The sequence below is a fragment of the Orbicella faveolata genome, unplaced genomic scaffold (assembly GCF_042242905.1).
Source record: "Orbicella faveolata isolate gen_17 unplaced genomic scaffold, um_ofav_v1 contig_34, whole genome shotgun sequence".
Classification (NCBI taxonomy): Eukaryota; Metazoa; Cnidaria; class Anthozoa; order Scleractinia; family Merulinidae; genus Orbicella; species Orbicella faveolata.
The window spans coordinates 20,821,985-20,840,000 of NW_028301563.1; the positions used below are offsets into that span (position 1 = coordinate 20,821,985).

The 18,016-nt window shown below is 38.8% G+C and overlaps 1 long non-coding RNA gene across 1 annotated transcript; it reads right to left on the reverse strand.

Moving 5' to 3' along the window:
• Positions 1–12,584: 12,584 nt before the first annotated feature.
• On the reverse strand, positions 12,585–14,415 carry LOC149105244 (uncharacterized). Its single transcript, XR_016210144.1, has 2 exons — positions 13,594–14,415; positions 12,585–13,158 (listed from the first exon to the last, which is right to left on the reverse strand). It is a non-coding gene; the product is annotated as an uncharacterized LOC149105244 (long non-coding RNA).
• Between the last annotated feature and the right edge of the window lie 3,601 nt (positions 14,416–18,016).

The following is an 18,016-nucleotide window of genomic DNA, read 5'->3' on the forward strand; positions in this document are numbered from 1 at the left end:
TAAGTAAAAGCTCCCGACAGGAGAACGGTGAGGCATCTAAGTAATAAGTAAAAGGTCCTGACAGGGGAATGGCACAGCGTCTAAGTAAGAAGTAAAAGCTCCCAACGGGGGAACAGCGTAGCGTCTTAGTAATAAGTAAAATCTCCCGACGGGGGAAGGGCACAGCATCTAAGTAATAAGTAAAAGCTCCCAACGGGTGAACGGCGCAGCGTCTAAGTAAGAAGTGAAAGCTCCCAACGGGGGAACAGCATTGCGTCTAAGTAATAAGTAAAATCTCCCGACGGGGGGAACGGCGCAGCATCTAAGTAATAAGTAAAAGCTCCCAATGGGGGAACGGCACAGCGTCTAAGTAATAAGTAAAAGCTCCCGCAGGAGAACAGCACAGCAGCTAAGTAAGAAAGTAAAAGCTCCCGCAGGGGAACAGCGCAGCAGCTAAGTAATAAAGTAAAATCTCCTGACAGAGGAATGGTACAGAATCAAAGTAATAAGTAAAAGCTCCCACGGGGGGATGGCACAGAGTCTAAGTGAGAAGTAAAATGTCCCGATGGGGCAGATGGCGCAGCGTCTAAGTAATAAGTAAAAGCTCCTGACAGGGGAACGGCGCAGCGTCTAAGAAGTAAAAGTTCCCAACAGGGGAACGGCGCAGCATCTAAGTAATACGTAAAAGCTCTTTAAGGGGGAATGGCGCAGCATCTAAGTAATAAGTAAAAGATCCTGACGAGGGAACAGCACAGCGTCTAAGTAAATAGTTAAAAGATCCCCACAAGGGAACAGCACAGCATCTAAGTAATTAGTAAGGGTGAAAATAAAATAAAATTCCCTTGGAAAAAATGAAAGAATTACAAGAATTGTGAATTAGAAGCAACACGGAAAAATAAGTATAAATGATTAGAAAGTAAATACAATACCTCTTTACTTACCAGAAATCATATCTTGCTATAGTAAGCTTGTTGACGCTCGAAAAAGGTATGTGGTCAGAAAAAAGAAATGAATAGGTCCATTAGTAACATACAGCAGCTTTGAATTTAATTGTTTTCAAGATGTATTACAATAAGTTGAACAGAACAAGAATATCTCAGGGGCACTTAAAACAAATTGAATTGAACTAAACTATGCATTATTATTTTATTTAAATAGAAGGGTGCACTAGTGGTAGGAGGAAAGCAAGTGTCAGCATGAGAGACACAACCTTGAGAAAGCAGCCACACCAAAGGATAACAGCCGAGAAAATCTCTAATGACTTGAAATGGTTCTTAATCAAATCTTTCAATTAACATTTGAGAATGACTGTGCAATTGGCTGTAAGTATTCACATTTCCATGTGCTAAATTATGTGCCATTCTGCTCTGCAGCACTGGCAGTTCTGCTGGGTGATCTGACTCTTTCCAGGTTGTGCAAGGGACCAGAAGGTCATCAAGAAATCTGGGTAATTCAGGTGAACACAGGGGGCAGACAATCAACCACATAAGATACACGGCCATTTGGAAAGGAATCTCATTGACTGTCATCCTATGGTAGAAAGGATGCACATAGACTCTCATCATAGTAGGAAAACTCAGAGACTCTCATATCTTTAGGAACCATCGCACAGAACACCTGTGGGCCAACCAAATATCTACAGGGAGGCTTGCACCACTCCAGGTTCACCTGAACTACCAAGATTTCTCATTAACCTTCTCGTCCCTCGAAAAACCAGGAAAGAATCAGATTACCAAGCTGATCTACCAGTGTCAGAGAGAAAACAACACACAATTCAGTACACAGAAACACGAATAATTAATGCAAAATGCAGAGTCATTCTCAATGATAGCCGAGAAACTTGAGTTGGAACCAAAGAAACTCTTTTGCATCATTAGAGATTGTCTTTACTGTTATCCTTTGGTGCAGTTAGTGTTTCAGGACTGCACTTTCATGATGACACCTGCTTTATGCTGCTACATTCTGTTTGACCCTCCTAACCACTTGATTTAATTAATCAACAGATAACAGCCAAAGTTTACCATGTTACGTACCTGTTTCAAGCTAGCATAAGCTTCCAAGTCACCATTCTTCCTGGACCTGGTGTACATCTTGAGTAGGACAAGTGTGTAGCTCTCCATGCTGTTCACTGCTTAGTAAATAGGAGTGGTGAAGCAAATTAATACTGGTCAATGTAACAAACAATTGTTGAAGACAACTCCATAGTAAAGAGAGAGTGTGCAATCTATGGCTGAACCCAAAGACACCTTACAAGTGTTGACCAGAAGCATTTCTTAAAATGCAGCTTTTGCCAAGAAATTACTTTTCAAAGGCCCAGTGGCCCTCCTTGTAAGATTTTATTGGACCTACTTTTAGGGATCATATTTGAATCTATTTGCACTGGATGGTCATGTCTAAATGAACACGCAGCGATTTAAATTTTCTCAAGGAAAATGTTCAATTTACAACAATTCAAGAAATTTTCTTGCTACATAACAGTTGGTTAATTTCATGCTGCAACCAATACTGCATGTGTTTAAAGTTGTTTAACTCTCAAGTGCCTAAAGTGGATGGCATGTTATGTATTACGGTGCATTTACTGAAACTGGGGTCACACAAACAATGAAAACCAATCAGATGGCAGAACTGAAACAATAGATTCCAACATTTTCAAATCCAACCAATCAAATGTGCGGTTCAAAACAATGAAATCTGAGCTTGTTCACTGCGATGCTTATGCTGCTATTGTCAAGCTCAAGCCCAGACACATGCCCCTAAACCCCCAAGCGGTTTGCGTCTTTGACTGGTGCTTGACTAACTTTCTGCTCCATGTGTACTTAAAATATGCACACTAAGTCTATAAGTTTGTCAAAACCTATTGTGGCAGATAAATTTGCTGATAGAAGAGTGCTTTCTAAATTTAAGAGCTCAATAAGGAACTTTGGCCTTCTTGTCTTCTGGTTGCCAAATTTCAGAATTGAGTGAGCGAACTCTGATCCAATGCTGAGCTGGAGCAAAAAACAAGGTTAGCATTCACCTTTGGGAGCGACATTGAAAGAAATATACTCTTCATCACCTACGTCATCTCTGCATTGTATCCCATTTAAATATAAAGAATAGTGGCTCCTGTGCAAACAAAGCGGCTATGGACTGTTTGGGTCATGTTTTAAACAGTGCACTTTTGGCATCCCAGTCACAAAAAACTGTCATTTGCTTTCACATGTACATTTCACACAGCCCAAGGGGTAATTACCTTCTGAATTTCTCCCTGGGGCCTGGGGGAAGTTTATTAAATTACAAAGATGTTCTTGTGAATTTCCCACAACTCCCCATGGATTTGGGGGTGGGAGTTACAGTTGACTAGTGCTAACACCTGCTATATACATGTTAACGACAGTGCCTACTAAATACAAAGGTTTTTGCACCAGGTTAGGACCTCCCCAAAAAAGTAGATCTCTCCGAGGGCTATTGGAATCCAAAAAGAAAAAATTGGGGAAGCCACAAATTTTTTTTTTTTTTTTGAGATAATTAGCTTTGATTCTCAACAAAAATACTGACATCAGCATTTTTCTGAAAAAAGAAGAAAAGGATATTTCTTCACAGATTTCCTTAGATTTCTCTTTTTCATACAGAAAAGCAAACACATTTATAAAGATCTAAAAACTGCATTGTAAATGGTAACATAAAAACCACTTTTGGTATGTTCTTAATATGAAAATCAATTGCAACCGGGCTTTTAGCGTCTCTGACAGCCTTCCTCTGGTTCAGCTAAAATACAATCTAAATATCTTTTGCTCAAAAACCAGAAACTACTGATGTGTTGAAGAGGCTTGCCACTTCCATTTCATAACATAAAATGTAGGGGTAACCCCGCATTTTTTAAAGTTATTGACCTTTTTTGAAAACTTTTAGGGTGCCCATTACATTTTTTCTTGTCACCTCCCCAGTAAGTAAACCATTATTTTGCGTGTCTTGCACTTGTTTTGCGCACACACTACGCTATCTGCAGGAATATGTTTACAGTTGGATTTCAGTATAATTTTAGACAGATAACAGCTAGTTTTTCAGCTGGAAGACATCAATTTAACAGTCAGTGGTTAGCAATACACTGCTATTCTGGTATTCCTGGTTTAAGTAGAGGTTCATTAAACTTGATTTGGCCACGGTAGGAAAATTTAATTTTGCTTTCATTTTAGTCGTGTACTTAGTAACATAGTTGATTGCGTCAATGCCAACTCCAGCACGTGCGTGGCGCTTAAACCATACCTTGCATGATACGCAGAATGTGTGCGCACTAACAAAAGTAGGCACCATCCTGAAATAACAACTTTCAGAGGTTTTAACGTTCACACTAGCAACTACAAACACAACCCAAGCAAAAACTGCTCGTCCAATTATGGACCAAAAATGACAAGTTGCTGGAGAACGGAGAGTCAAGAAAATGCAGCGTGGAGAAAAATCTGTGAAGAGTCTAACTCTCACATATTGAGAAATATGGATCTTGTGGGTGATGGGCAAAACACTGACCCCCAGTCCATAGACCACCCAAATGGACTGCCCTAAAATAGACTAACCCTCAAAATAATATTCCAAATAAGAGCTATTTAATGTTTTGCACTGCTAGACATAAGTATACTTAAATTACACATAACTTCTGCTTATGTTTATCCTGTACAGCCTCTAGCCACCATTTTGAATAATAATATTATATACTTTTAAAAAATAAACAACTGCTGAACACAAAATGGCTGTTAATTATCAATGGCTGTTATCAATCAGAGGTACCAATCAGTGTCAGGATCATGCAAGTGTAAACATAATAACTTGAAAAGCAATTGAAATATGAGTGAGGAACCCAGTCTAATATTTGATTTGGGAATACACTCTCGGTAGCACATTACTAAGCGTAAATGTCAAACAGTGATTTTCAATTTTATTCCATGCGATTTCAGTCAGCCACTACACATGCACAAGCTAAAAAGATGACATGATACAGGGCTCGACACTAACTTTTCAACTTACTAGCCAAGTGGCTTGTGACTACTTAGATGTTACCAGCCAAAAAAACTTTTTTATTAGCCAAGCATTGAGATTGGCTAAATTATTACATGAAATTTGTGCAACATGTTTATTTCACAATTTGGGGGTGCGCACATTTCACGACACTTAAATTCGTGATTTTGCAAAAATTTGTATTTTTTGAGTAACACAAAATTTGTTTCCTTGGCAATGTTACTTACACATGATCTTTGAATTTAGTAAACCGACCTTATCAAAGGTACATTAATGCCAAAAGTAACAAAAATGCGATGGTGGGACTGAATATCAACAGTAACATAATGTATTATGTTCCCAACACTTATCCACATCACTTTTTTTTTTTAAATCGCAAAATTGGCAAAGTTAAGGGCCCATTAACTGATCTTTTCGAGCCGTTGCTAAGGAAAATTTATTCTCGTATAACCTCATCATTTTTTGTTAGTTCAGAGTTATTTCATGTGTTTTAACTTTTTCATGATCAGTAACACTAGTGATGACGTCATCAGGCCACGCCCATGGTCATGTGACTAATACTGAAAAAACGCAAAGGCTCCCAGGCAAATTACTTTATTGGGATTTTTTTCATTGATTTAATATTTTAATTTAAATCCTCATTACGCTATGCATAGACTTTGTGTCATTTTTAAAAGGTCAGATTTTGAGAGAATTTCAAAATATTAAAACATTCATAATTTTCTGAAAAATGCATGATTTTGAAAAAGGAATGCATAGCTATCTTTTCAAAGTTGGCTTTAAACAAAATCCGTCGAAAAAGGCTGGATTTAATGAAAAACCGCGTTTCCTTTAGTATTTAAAGAAACTGGAAGGGCGCCTGATATATATTGGAAAAAACCCTATCAGCACGTGCGCAATTTACACCCTCAGCGCACTTCGGTAAGATCAAACAAAGCCACGAGGAGTTAGTTTTTCTCTTTCTGTTGCTCTTGTTTTCGTCTTTTTCTTATTTTGTCTTTGCTTGTACCTTTTTTACTTTGCATTTTGTGAAACACAAAGAAAAACATCTAAAATGTTAGTGAATTTGGAACTTATTGAGTTGTTTTTATTTTTCGCGCTCAGGCTGATGTAAGTAACCGGAAGTGAAATTTCACCTCCTTAGCAACGCGCGCAAGCACGCGCATAAATCGGTTAACAGGCCCTTAATGTGTCGCGAAAATTTCAGGTGGGTCCAATAACAACAGAATTAGTAGCAAGACTTGAAAGCACAATGCAAGCCACTTTCTTTAATACATAATGTTGGTAATTATACTATACTTGAACTAGTTTCAAAAAAGTTCTAGTTCCAGAAAAGACTTTCAGGACTCTGTTTTTCTCCAAGACTTCCTTGGAAAAATATCAAGACCCCCAAGACGTCACTGTAAAAACAGTCGAGACTTCTTCACAGACAGGCACCGTAGAAATGTTTCAAAAGCAAAACAACTATCTGAACAATACTGTAAACTGTCGTTGGCCAAATTCGACTGCAAAAATGGCCGATTTAAATGTCCAAGGAAATAAACCTTTCTCATCCAATTATTTCTGTAGTGGTAAGTTTGTAAGTATGCATACAACATATCACCAATATATTGTTACACCAAATGAAATGTTATCCTTTTGCAGTTCCGCACTATTTTGTACATGAACAAAATTTTGTAATAAAAAAGAGCATTGATGTCTGCTGTCTTGTTTGTCAAATATTTCTTTCAACAAAATTAACAAGTTCAGTTCCCCGTTTACGTACCACACAGCGAAAAGTAGACATACGTGCTGAACAGCACATGCCCAGTACCATGATATGTCAACATTGAAATTCTGACATTGTTTCCGAGAAAAGTGTAAGTTTTGTGTTTGTCTTTCTTTGGGGAAGACAGAAACTAGTTCAGCCAATTTCATTTAGTTGACTAGCCAAAGTGGCTGGTGGAAATCGAAAACCTACTAGCCAAAACTAAATTTCTACTACTCTGTGGCTAGTCAGCTACCGTTAGTGTCGAGCCCTGATGATAGGAGATGACAAGAGTAATGACTGAATAGTAAACCTTCCAGGAACAATGAAAAATTAGCAAGGCAGTCAGAACATTCAGTTCCTTTCCATCTATTAATAGCCCTTAATTGGAGGCGGCGTGGCGCCAGATTTATAATCCAGAGGTCCCAGGTTCAAATCCTGCTTCCTGCCACTGAGTGAATTTGTGTTTGGTGGTCCCAGATTCAACTCCCCCACACTGTGTAAATAGCCCACTGGTCAGTCTCCCACCAGTTGGGATTCTTCACAAGTTTCTGTTTAATTTACAATATTTGTTTGCTTATTTCAGTGTCCACCATTGATACAGTAGTGCTAAACACTTCACCACTTAAATAAAGTGATTTATTTTATTTATTTATTAGTTCCAAAATAATTTGCAAGCAAACAGCCTGAATCTGAATGTTTACAATGCATTTGAGAAAAACACTGGTTACTGGCATTATTATTTAGCTCTTATTAACCGAGCTGGAGGTCTGTTGGGGAGAATCTTGACCGAGGTCAAGATTCTCCCATACAGACCGACTTAGCTCAGTTCATAAGATGTTTATTATATGGCAAAGAAGAGAACTTTAATTCTTTTAATGTAACTGGTTTGCTGACATGTTGCTTGCGAACGGCGATGAGCTTAACTTAATCCTGCTGAAATTTGCTCGTCCTCTTTACTTTTTTTTTTTGTCATCAGGCTTTTTGGCACTTCCATAAATGATTGAGAAGAAAATGAAAGAAAATGGTGGACATTTTTGTATTTTAGTTTGCTACTTTGTCAACGCAAAATGAAACCGGTCTAGATGCCGGTCTAGATGGGAAAATCTAGACCGCGGTCAATATCAATTTCAGCCAATCAAATTCGTGAATTCGGTAGTTCCCAGTCCTTGTGAGACACAGCCATATAATAATATTATATTATGTTGGTGTATTATGTTATTTTTAGGATTAGTCCATTTTATTTAAGGTAGTCCATTTCAGTAATCCTTGGATAGGCTTTTGTACATTATGCTTTTATTTCCCCACTAAAATGCTCCTCCTTAATGCCCCATTTTTCCCACTAAAATGCTCAGTCTCCCCCAAAAGGTTGCTAAAATGCTCGGTTAATGCTCATACATGTACATAGGGTTTTTTAAATCTTAATAATTTTAACCTTTAAACACAATTAGTATCACCCAACTAGTGGACTAATGCAAATCCTGCATTTTGATTGGCTACGCTACTAGGGGACTATTAGTAATAGTCATCAAGTAGCGAAATTGGCGCCATCGAGCGTGACGCTTTCTTGCGTTTTATTCCCAAATAAATATTTCTTCAACTTGCATTTACTAACTTTATTATTGCCTTTTCTGTCCGACTAGTTGGGTGATACTAAAACAATTAGACCCTTCGTCCTCAAGGGCCACGGGTCAATAGCCCATTCAGCTTCACCTCATGGGCTATTGACCCGTAGCCCTTGCGGGCCACAGGTCTAATTGTTAATTAGCAGCTCTGGGCACTTAACAAAAACGTATACCTCGTATAACAAGTTAACAACAACATATATAATAGTTTTAATACACCAAAAGATGATCCTCTAAATGATCTGTTGTTCTGTCAAAGCTTTGTCCCCATTCAGTGAGGCTAAGTACAAATGTAGTAGACTATCCCTGATAAGTTATTTGCTGTTGTACTGCAACATTACTGATGTTTCAATGTAATCTTCTAAGGCTCCTTCCTGTCGCTTATTGTCAATTTCAAGTTAAGTCTTCATTTTCTCATAAAAAATAGTTTTCATTTCTATTTTCTGTGAAAAAAAAAACACTTTCCAGGAAAATTCCACTAAAATACTCAAACAATTCTTAATGCTTGTTTTGTCCATCACCGATCTTGTGACGTATATTTCAATCAGTATTAAACGTTTTGGTTCAAACATGTGGGTCTGATACAACCACTGAGCACAAAATTTGGAACTTGCGAAATTTTTGCCGATTTTTCCTTGCCAAAATTCGGAAATAAGCTAATTTGAATTAGCTCTAGTGCGACCTGGCCCTTAATAGGCTGATTTAGCAAGAGAACGGGAACGTCACTTGACGACGGCGCGCGCAGTACAAATATCCAAATATGGTCAGATGACGACTGCAGGGCGTGCGGAATTTGACCATATTTGGGTATTTGTACTGCGCGCGCCGTCGTCAAGTGACGTTCCCGTTCTCTTGCTAAATCAGCCTAATAACCAAAATGAACAGAACACGATCCTGATAAGCTTAGTGCAAGTTATTAATGATGCAAACACCATCAGCCACAAGACGCCGAACATACTAGTTAAATTCTGGCTAAAATGCCAAAGAAATAAATCAATGCTGGTCATGAAGCAACAATTTACAAGGCAAAAAACCTGTTACGTTGTATCAACGAAACGCCACAGAACTCCAACACGCGCGTAATAAGCTTAAATAATTTATAAGCTTCAATTCAAGTGAAAGTGCTTCACGTGAAGTTGTGCCGAAAAACTGTTCACTCACCTTGCAAGGTAACCTAAGAAGAACCACGAAGTAGAGTGTAGTAACAAGATTTGAACGGCTAAAGATTTCACTGACCACGCTCGCTTGCAAACAAGGAGTGAATTCGAGGAAAATGCTCAGCGAGCTCTGGGAATGCAATGACTCGAGTGTTGACTCGTGTGTGACAGGTCTCAAAAACCGCTGAGCATGCGCACTCAGTTCCCGCCTTCAAATGTTTCAAAATGGCGGACGACGAATAAGATTTCGCCACGTAATTCAGCCTTTCATCAGGCTGCTCATACATTTATTCAAACTTCCATAATCGGTTGAATTACGCCTTCAACGTTTCTAGTTTGCCTTGGCATTGTGTTTAGTGAGATCGGCGGTCATTTTCTACAGAATATTCACCCTTACCTGGTTCCCCCTTGTGTAAACGTTCGCTATTGGTGGAAGAGAAACTGGACTCTGATTTTCTCGTTTGTTAAGACGGCCCAGTGTTTGTTAAGCTTGAGATTTGGACTACGTTATCGTTGTTTCTTCCGCAAGGAAATATCAAAAATGCCTTTTTTTCGTTTCCATGGTTTTGAGAAAACACTTCCCAAAGGCATTATATGGTTGTAAACTGAAAGGAGCAGCTCAGTGAAGCTCTTTAACGATGAATAATGGCTGGATTAATGGCAATCTGACGGCAAGACCTCGTCCGAGCGGATGTAAAAAGTGACTCTGTGAGTAGAGACAAGTTGTTTTCTCACCAGGCGTTCCTTTCGTGTTAAATACCATCAAGATTGTAATTCCCATCATTTAATCAATGCTCTATTGTAGTGTATTGCACGCCTCTCTTCGTTCATGTGAAATAAAATAGGATTTGTTTAGAATATCAAGATGGAGTTGTAGTCTTTCTTCTCAGCGTCACGGTTAGCTGTCGAATTTTTCCCGCCATTTCAAGGTGCATCCGCTTTGAAAAACTAAGCTTACCTAGCTCAAAACAAGCAACTGGATTTCTTTTAGATCTTGTTGTACTTTTTGTGGAAATCAATAATATGCGCCAAGGGACAACGGGCCCTTCGAGGCGTTAAAGAAAAGGATTACTCGATCAGATCGCTGTTAATGAAATGAATTAGGGGAGGATATTTTTCTGTTCTTTCGGCCAAATGAAAATTCATGGAAAAGTATTAAACGAGACAACTTGTTGCTTTCCGCAAAGTTCCGCTGGTGATACCTGTTCAGGGAGGCTGACTAAAGTACCTCTAACACCTCATTACAGTGTTCGAGAGCCTGGACCACAGCGATTTAGCTTTCTTTAAACCCGAGCATTTGCAACAAACACTTAAGCTTAAGTTAATTCAAGCAGACGCACAGGAGCGAATAGTTTGCAGCAAACATTATATTTCGCCGAAATAGGTAGGTACATAAGCTTATATTCAAGCTTACTTCTCAGAATTAAAAATGATCGTACACTGTAGTGGGATGCAAGGTTGGTAGCATAAGCACTTCACTGGCTTCTGATCAGGGCATTGTAATGGTTTCTTTTGTTTTTGAAGCAATAAAGAAAAATTATCTTGCATCATACAATACCTGCGTTTACTTTACGGAACATCCCTAAAAAGGGCTTTCCAGCATCAGTACCAAAAGTTTAACATACAGAAAATGCTTTACTAGTTGACACAACTCAACCTAAAAGACTCAACTTATTGATTTTTAATAAAAACAGAGAGCCAGATTTATAAAGCACTCCTGGGTCAATTTGTGATCCAACTATTGTTGGAATATAAAACCCAAAAAACAATATTTAGGATTTAAAGTGAAAAAAAAAATTACTTCATGAATCTGAATATCAGAAAAAAATGTATCATTCTGTGAAAATGTCTGTAAGAAAAAATACCAATCATTATCAAATCTGGGTTCCCCACAGGTATACAGGTATAGCATCAAAATAATTACATTAGACCTTTTAAATCATTCAGCAGAATGCTAACTTAAATGTCGCCAGATTACAACATGAAAGTGTACACAATGTAGTTGAGGAGCTTGAACAAGTCAGTGCAAAGTTACTGGAGAAAACACAAAGTAACTAAAACCCTATTTTGACTGGCAAGTTGTGCATCACCAGTCTCTGCCCCAACCATTCCATTCAAGTGAAAAAAAAAATTGTGACCAAACATGTAAATTTAATTTCTTATTTGAAATTGAAAACACACAAATAAGTCAGTTTTTGCAAAATCCAAAAGAAGCTGCAGTTTGAGAATGGGATCATTATAAACCTTTCCCCCTAGAGTCAACCATCACTCTGTAGTCAAGGCTCATTACAAATTTTAACTATATTTGAGCATGCATCAGCACTAATAAACAACAAAAGGGCTGAAGTGCTAACCCATGTTTAATGAAGGTATCAAGATAATATTATCCTTGACTGTACTCAACTGTTAATACAGGTAGAAATTAAAGGAGCTCAGTCATGGTATTCTGTGTCATTTTGGCCACACACAAAATTACCTTCAAATGGTAGGAAACCTGAAAATAACAGTTTAATAAGATAGGAAAACACCAAAGACAATGATAAACCATAAAGGAACAAGGATGGCTAAGGATGGAGCAGATTAACATGGATTACAATCGACGAATTTGAAAAATTGAGGCTAAATTTTTCAATATGTGCAGACCGTGACTGAGCTCCTTTAAAATGTTGTGAACATTTGTAGCAGAACCAGAATTCGGCAAACATGTTCAGCAGTTTCACAGAACACTGACCAAGCACTATACACAAGGGTGGTAAACACCTCTATGATCTGACTGAAATGGAAGCTTTCTGTGATCAGCACGCTGCTGGACTGTTTGGTCAGTTGCAAAATACATGTATCTACAGTAGTTCAGAGACAAAATGTTTACTTAGCATTTTATCAGGGATATCTGGCATAACATCTTTTTGTGTTTGTGTGCGTGCTAGAAAAACTCTCCAATCCAGAGGGCAAATGGCTCATATCTCAAAATGAAAGGAGCCAGTCACAGTTCACTGATGTGTACATGGTTCTTGGGTTCAGCTGCCACCCACAGCCATTACTTAACTATGAAAAGACCTTGGTCGACAGACAAGAAGACAGAAGTACAAAAACAAAATTTGTTTAATAAGGGAGGCAATAAACGTGAGATCACATGTTGCTAATAATCATCAACTGGAATTAAATTAGTTAGTCTAAGCCAGCAATTTTTTGGTATTTCCACTTAGAAAACAGAAAAATTTGTTGTGGATCATAACAAAATTATTGTCCAATCAATGATCGTAGACAGAAGATGAGTCTACTTTGCATTAATACAAGGAGGTAATACCAATAAGAGTTATGATAGAAGTTTCAGTGTTACTGTATACTCCGAGAGCAGAAATGTACAGTGTTTCACCCAAAATTTGCAGAATAGAAAGTTCCTGCTCTTCATCAAGGAAGACATTTTTTTGCATGCCAAACACTATCTGGTCCACAAGTTCTGTAGCAAGTACCACTTGGCATATGTGCACTGCAGTTGTGGATGTACAAAGTCACAACAAAATGGAAGTAGTTGATTTGGGAGATGATATCACTAAGAGTCACCGCAATGTTCACGTGACCATGGAGGGTGGCACAGTCCGCCCTTGTCAAGGGGCTATTGACGTTCAGCATCTCCTTGGTGAATTTTCAGAACCACCTTGAAGTTTTCACAGGGAAAAAGATTGAAATCCTTCACTCTAATTTTAGAAGGTAGCTAGTTTTGCAACTGTGTAGGAAAATCAAATTTTCAAAAGAGGAGGCTTTAGAAGCAATAAATTGCCTCAAAACTGTAACAGAATCATTCAACCTGTGGTAAATTGTTGAAATTGACTCAAGAAAAACTTCAAAAAAAATTGTCAAAATAATTATGGTTAATAATCTCCTGGTTTTTTCCGTTTTCGAATTCTTAAGTAATGAAGACATTGCATGGTCAGGTGCTATGGCCACTGGTATGGAATTTTATTGAAAGGTGGAAACATCACAAACATGTATTGTGAAGTGGACATAATATAATGAACTATTATTTTTGAAAGTTGTACAATGTAAGTTATTAATGACCTTCTTAACTGTATGTATACAGAATTCTGCTTACCAATTTCTTATTCTTGACTTTTACTGTATGAACTGAGGTGTATGCCAATGACAGCTCAGCATGAAGAAAACAAAAACAGTGGAGATGAAGACGACGACGAACCAGAAAAAAGCTCAAATAGAGAGTCAGAGAATCGAGGGGATGACAAGTTCGATGATCGATTACAGGAAAAAGGTTGATGACATCAAAGCAAGCAAAATTTGCGGAGCGCTTGTGAATTTACATACCCTGGTCCCAGAGATTTTTCTTGATTTTTCTCCGCACGAGAGAGCTACGAGAGAGCCGCGAAGTGGTGAAAACACGAGTCGCGAAGCGGCGAGAAAGAAAAACGAGGTTTTTCTTTCTCGCCACTTCGCGACTCGTGTTCGCCGCTTCGCGAAAAGAAAAATCAAGAAAAACCTCTGGGACCAGGGTAGAATTTAAAAGGAAACGAATCCGCCAGAGATCCTTCCATTATATACAAATCCCAAACAGAAACCAGTGCAAGGATGTAGCAGAATTTCGCGTCGAATTTGCTGTGCTCCTCCAAGCGCAGGCTAACATCGTCGTTGTCGGCAAACATCAACTGCAATCCATTGATTTTATGCTCATCCTCAACAACCCAGTCTTTCTTCATAAATAACCATTAATAAAACTGCAAGTATACTGACAAACTGGCCAAGCAAAAAGCACCAACTTGTGGTGAAAAGAGCACTATCAAGCGCTGTTCACACAAACTACCGTTCAATGGCCACTCGATCGCGCTTCCAATCCCCGCAGTAAGTCAGCGGTCAACGTTCTGCGCACGCGTCCTTAGAAAAAGTCCCCAGCCAATCAGCGGTTTTTGAGACCTGTCCTCGTGTGTCGCTTTACATAGACCGCTGTATTCAACAACCGTGTTTTGCTGGCGCAAAATTCAAATTTGCCGCGTTTTTGACGCGACTCAACGACTGAAATTCTGACTGAGGGTCCGGACTTACATTTTAAGAGCTACGAAATTAAATTACATCGAAATTAAAATTTTAAGCCAAAAATTTATAAGAAACTTAATCTCCATAAACGACATTATAACAAAGGACAAGAGCTTTGGCGCAGTTCAAAATGGGCAGGTTCAAGCCAAACTTAAATTGTTAGTATCATGTGTATCACTCGTGTTTGTGATATAAAATTTTGCGAGCATAACAAGAGCTTCACCGAGAGCTAGAAAACATATCACTTCACCATCTAAGAATATCATACTATTAAACTATTTTATAGGTGTGCATGTAGACGAATAACGACCATAGACAAGCACTTCATTGATCACGCAGTCGGCAAGGCTGGGAAACGACTTTAGCTTTCTTACCTTTCCTTTCTAGAGTAGGTTTTTGCACTTTCCACAGGTTTGCCGACGAGATGCTTTTTGTATCTGCTTGAATCCATGTTTACTGTGTTCTTGGTACGGCAAGCTCGGACAAAAGTTGAAGCCAGCTCGTTTCAGAAGAAACGAGAAAACATTTGACAAGAAAATTGCATGGGAGCCTGCCTCATATCCAACAAGAGTGAATTGTCTTATGACAAATTTTCTTAGTAATTACTCAACCTTGCATACTATCGCTGCTGGAATTTTTAAAAACCTTTTTTTACGCCTGGGATATTTCAGTTTGACCTGAACAAAGCAACTGCATGAAACAGGGGCGTAGCGTCCATATACGCACGTACACCCGTGCGTACAGTTGAAATCTGGAAAAAAAAGTTTTATTCCCTTATAGCATTTGTTAAAGTTACGATAAAATAGGACAGATTTTTAAATTTCGAATTATACTGGCCTGTGTGTTTGTTTTCCCAGTACCTTTTAATTAATCCATAAACGACAAGAAACGTTATTTGGCTTCCTAGACTTGTTCACTCTCTAGTTGTTTTAGGAAGCCAACACCCTTTTAGCTTTAATTCTATATTCCAGCGAAGCTCACTGAGCCAACAGAAAGAACCGTTAATGATATCTACTGCTACTTCGGCAGTGACATGGACATCTCTAAGGGCGAATTCAAATCCGAGGTCAAAAGATGGAGGCAAAAGTGGAGTGGAATGGATGGTAATGTAAAGCCAAAGACTTTGGTTGAGACTCTTGATCGTGACAACCCTCAATTCTATCCCGGAGTTTATGTTGCTGTGACAACATTGTTGACGTACCTGTATCAACTTGCACTGCAATCTCGTTCCCAGTCTCCGTTCCCCTTGACCAGCGGTCGGAAACGAGAGCTCTAGAAGCAACCATTTCAGGCGTGCGCCATAGATGCAGACTGCGCAGTGAAACCGGATGGGCAGAAGTCGGTTATTTCAAAATGGTTGCTCCCAGAGCTCTTGTTTTCCGACCGCTGGTCAAGGGGAACGGAGACTCTGGGAATGAGATTGCTTGCACTGCTGAGCGTAGTTTCAGCAGTATGAAGAGATCGAAAACGCCCTTACGAAGTACCATGGCAGATGGGAGATTGAGCTCTTTAGCAATTTTGCACATTTCCAAGCACAAGGACGTTGACATTGATGATGTTATAACAGAGTTCGCCCGTCTAAAGAGTGCACGTCTTGCCCTGTTTTTACCATTGTCTTACCCCATTTTTTGTTGTAGGTTACCGAAAACTCTAAAGATGGGTAAAATAAACAACCAACTACGGCATTTTCCGTCGCATTTATTTATAAAAAATTCCCGCGGAAATAGTTGGAAATGGCATTTCCGAGACCCTAAATTTCAAAATTTTCTGGGGGAGCATGCCCCCACACCCCCCTAGTATTTGCGCGCTGTGCGTACACCTTCAGAATCTCACGCTACGCCCCTGCATGAAAGGGCAGCAAAATTCCTTGGCATGTCAGTTACTCTGTACGCTGAATGAAACGTAAAATGGGGTTGACTAAAAAAAGAAAAAAACACGACTTCTAGTGTTCGTGACATTTGTACATTTGCCGTTCTCTGTTCGGTCACTCGACCTTTCTTGTCGCTTTACCCCTTGTTCATGAAGGGCACTTCATGTTGTGTAATAAGGAGGAATTTTAAGTGGAGTTGAGCCGTTAGATCGTGTTATGGCAAATTTTTATGGGTCATAGGTCTGCATGGTTTCCGCTGTTATCTGCACAGTCTGCATGTCGACTCTTTGAGTTTAACACCTCTGTAATTTGCCATGTATTTATGCATTGTTTAGGTTCATTTCTATAACAAGATATGCTTTTAAGGCTCCACGAATTTGCTTTTGAGGGACAAAATATGAACTTTGTACCGTGAACATGTTGCTTACTTGTTGCATTTTATATTGTGACGCCGGGCCCGGCTGTGATTAGAACGAGTCTGTCTTTTTGTCGAGGGTCGAGGGTCGAGGGCCGAGGGTAATATTGTTTTCTGGGTTTGTTGTTTTACTCCTTGCTGTAGGCTCGATTTCCGTCGCTCAGTCGAGTCCGGTCTACATGTTCTTCCCCGATTTGGTTAAATGTAAATATATCACAGACCTGATTATTCATCTATAATCTATAAAAAAAAAAATACAGACAAATGTATGGAAAATTAGAAAAATTAACTGAGCGTCTTCTAGCTAAGCTATATCCTTCAAACTTGGTGAATACAATCTTCCACCTTGTATTTTATACCTAGTCAGAATGAATGATAGGAAATAAATAGAGGAATTTAAAACATACTAAATGTATTCATGGAGAAACTTTTTAAATTTCCTCTAAGTGTTTATTCAAAGAATTATTTTCACTCGGGAGAAAGCCAGTTCAAATCCAGTTCTATTTTCGCGGCGGCCGTTTCTAATGCTGCTATTTCCCTTTTATTCTCCTGAAAATCCTGTTTTTCATCTGGATGCCAACTCAACTATCCACAGAAAAACAGTAACTCACATTTTGCCATTCGGCAGGTGCGAACTGTGTGATTTCTTTCATGACAATTAAGCTTACATAGCGTTGACCGGTATTTCCAAGCGCGGAAGCTGCGTCTCTTATCTTGGCAGAGGTTTATTCAAGTTCTTATCTTTTAGCGCTTGCTTCCTTAAATCTAAACTTTAATTTTTGCCTCTTTTCAGGGGCACCCAAAACCGTTTTCTCCCAAATGCTTTTAAACGCTGTTTTAGGCTATCTGGGGTACTTTTAAAGCTCTGTAGGTTAACTTTAGGTTGCTCTAAAAAAAATTTATCTGTTCGGTTATTCTAGGGGAACTTGAGTATTCTCAAATTTATTACGGCCTTTTTGTCCATTCCCTGAAAACCTTAGGTCTTATCGCCTTTCCGAAAATGATAGCTGACTTTATTTCGGTACCCCAAACGACATTTTTTACAATTCGAAAACAACAGACATTAAATTTCTCATATCACGAAAGTTCGAGGTGACAATTCTCTTCAGAAAATCAGTGGGAATTAAAGGCCTTCCGAACAGATAAGTTACCGAAACGATCCGTTGCGTGCCCCTGTCTTTTTCTCAA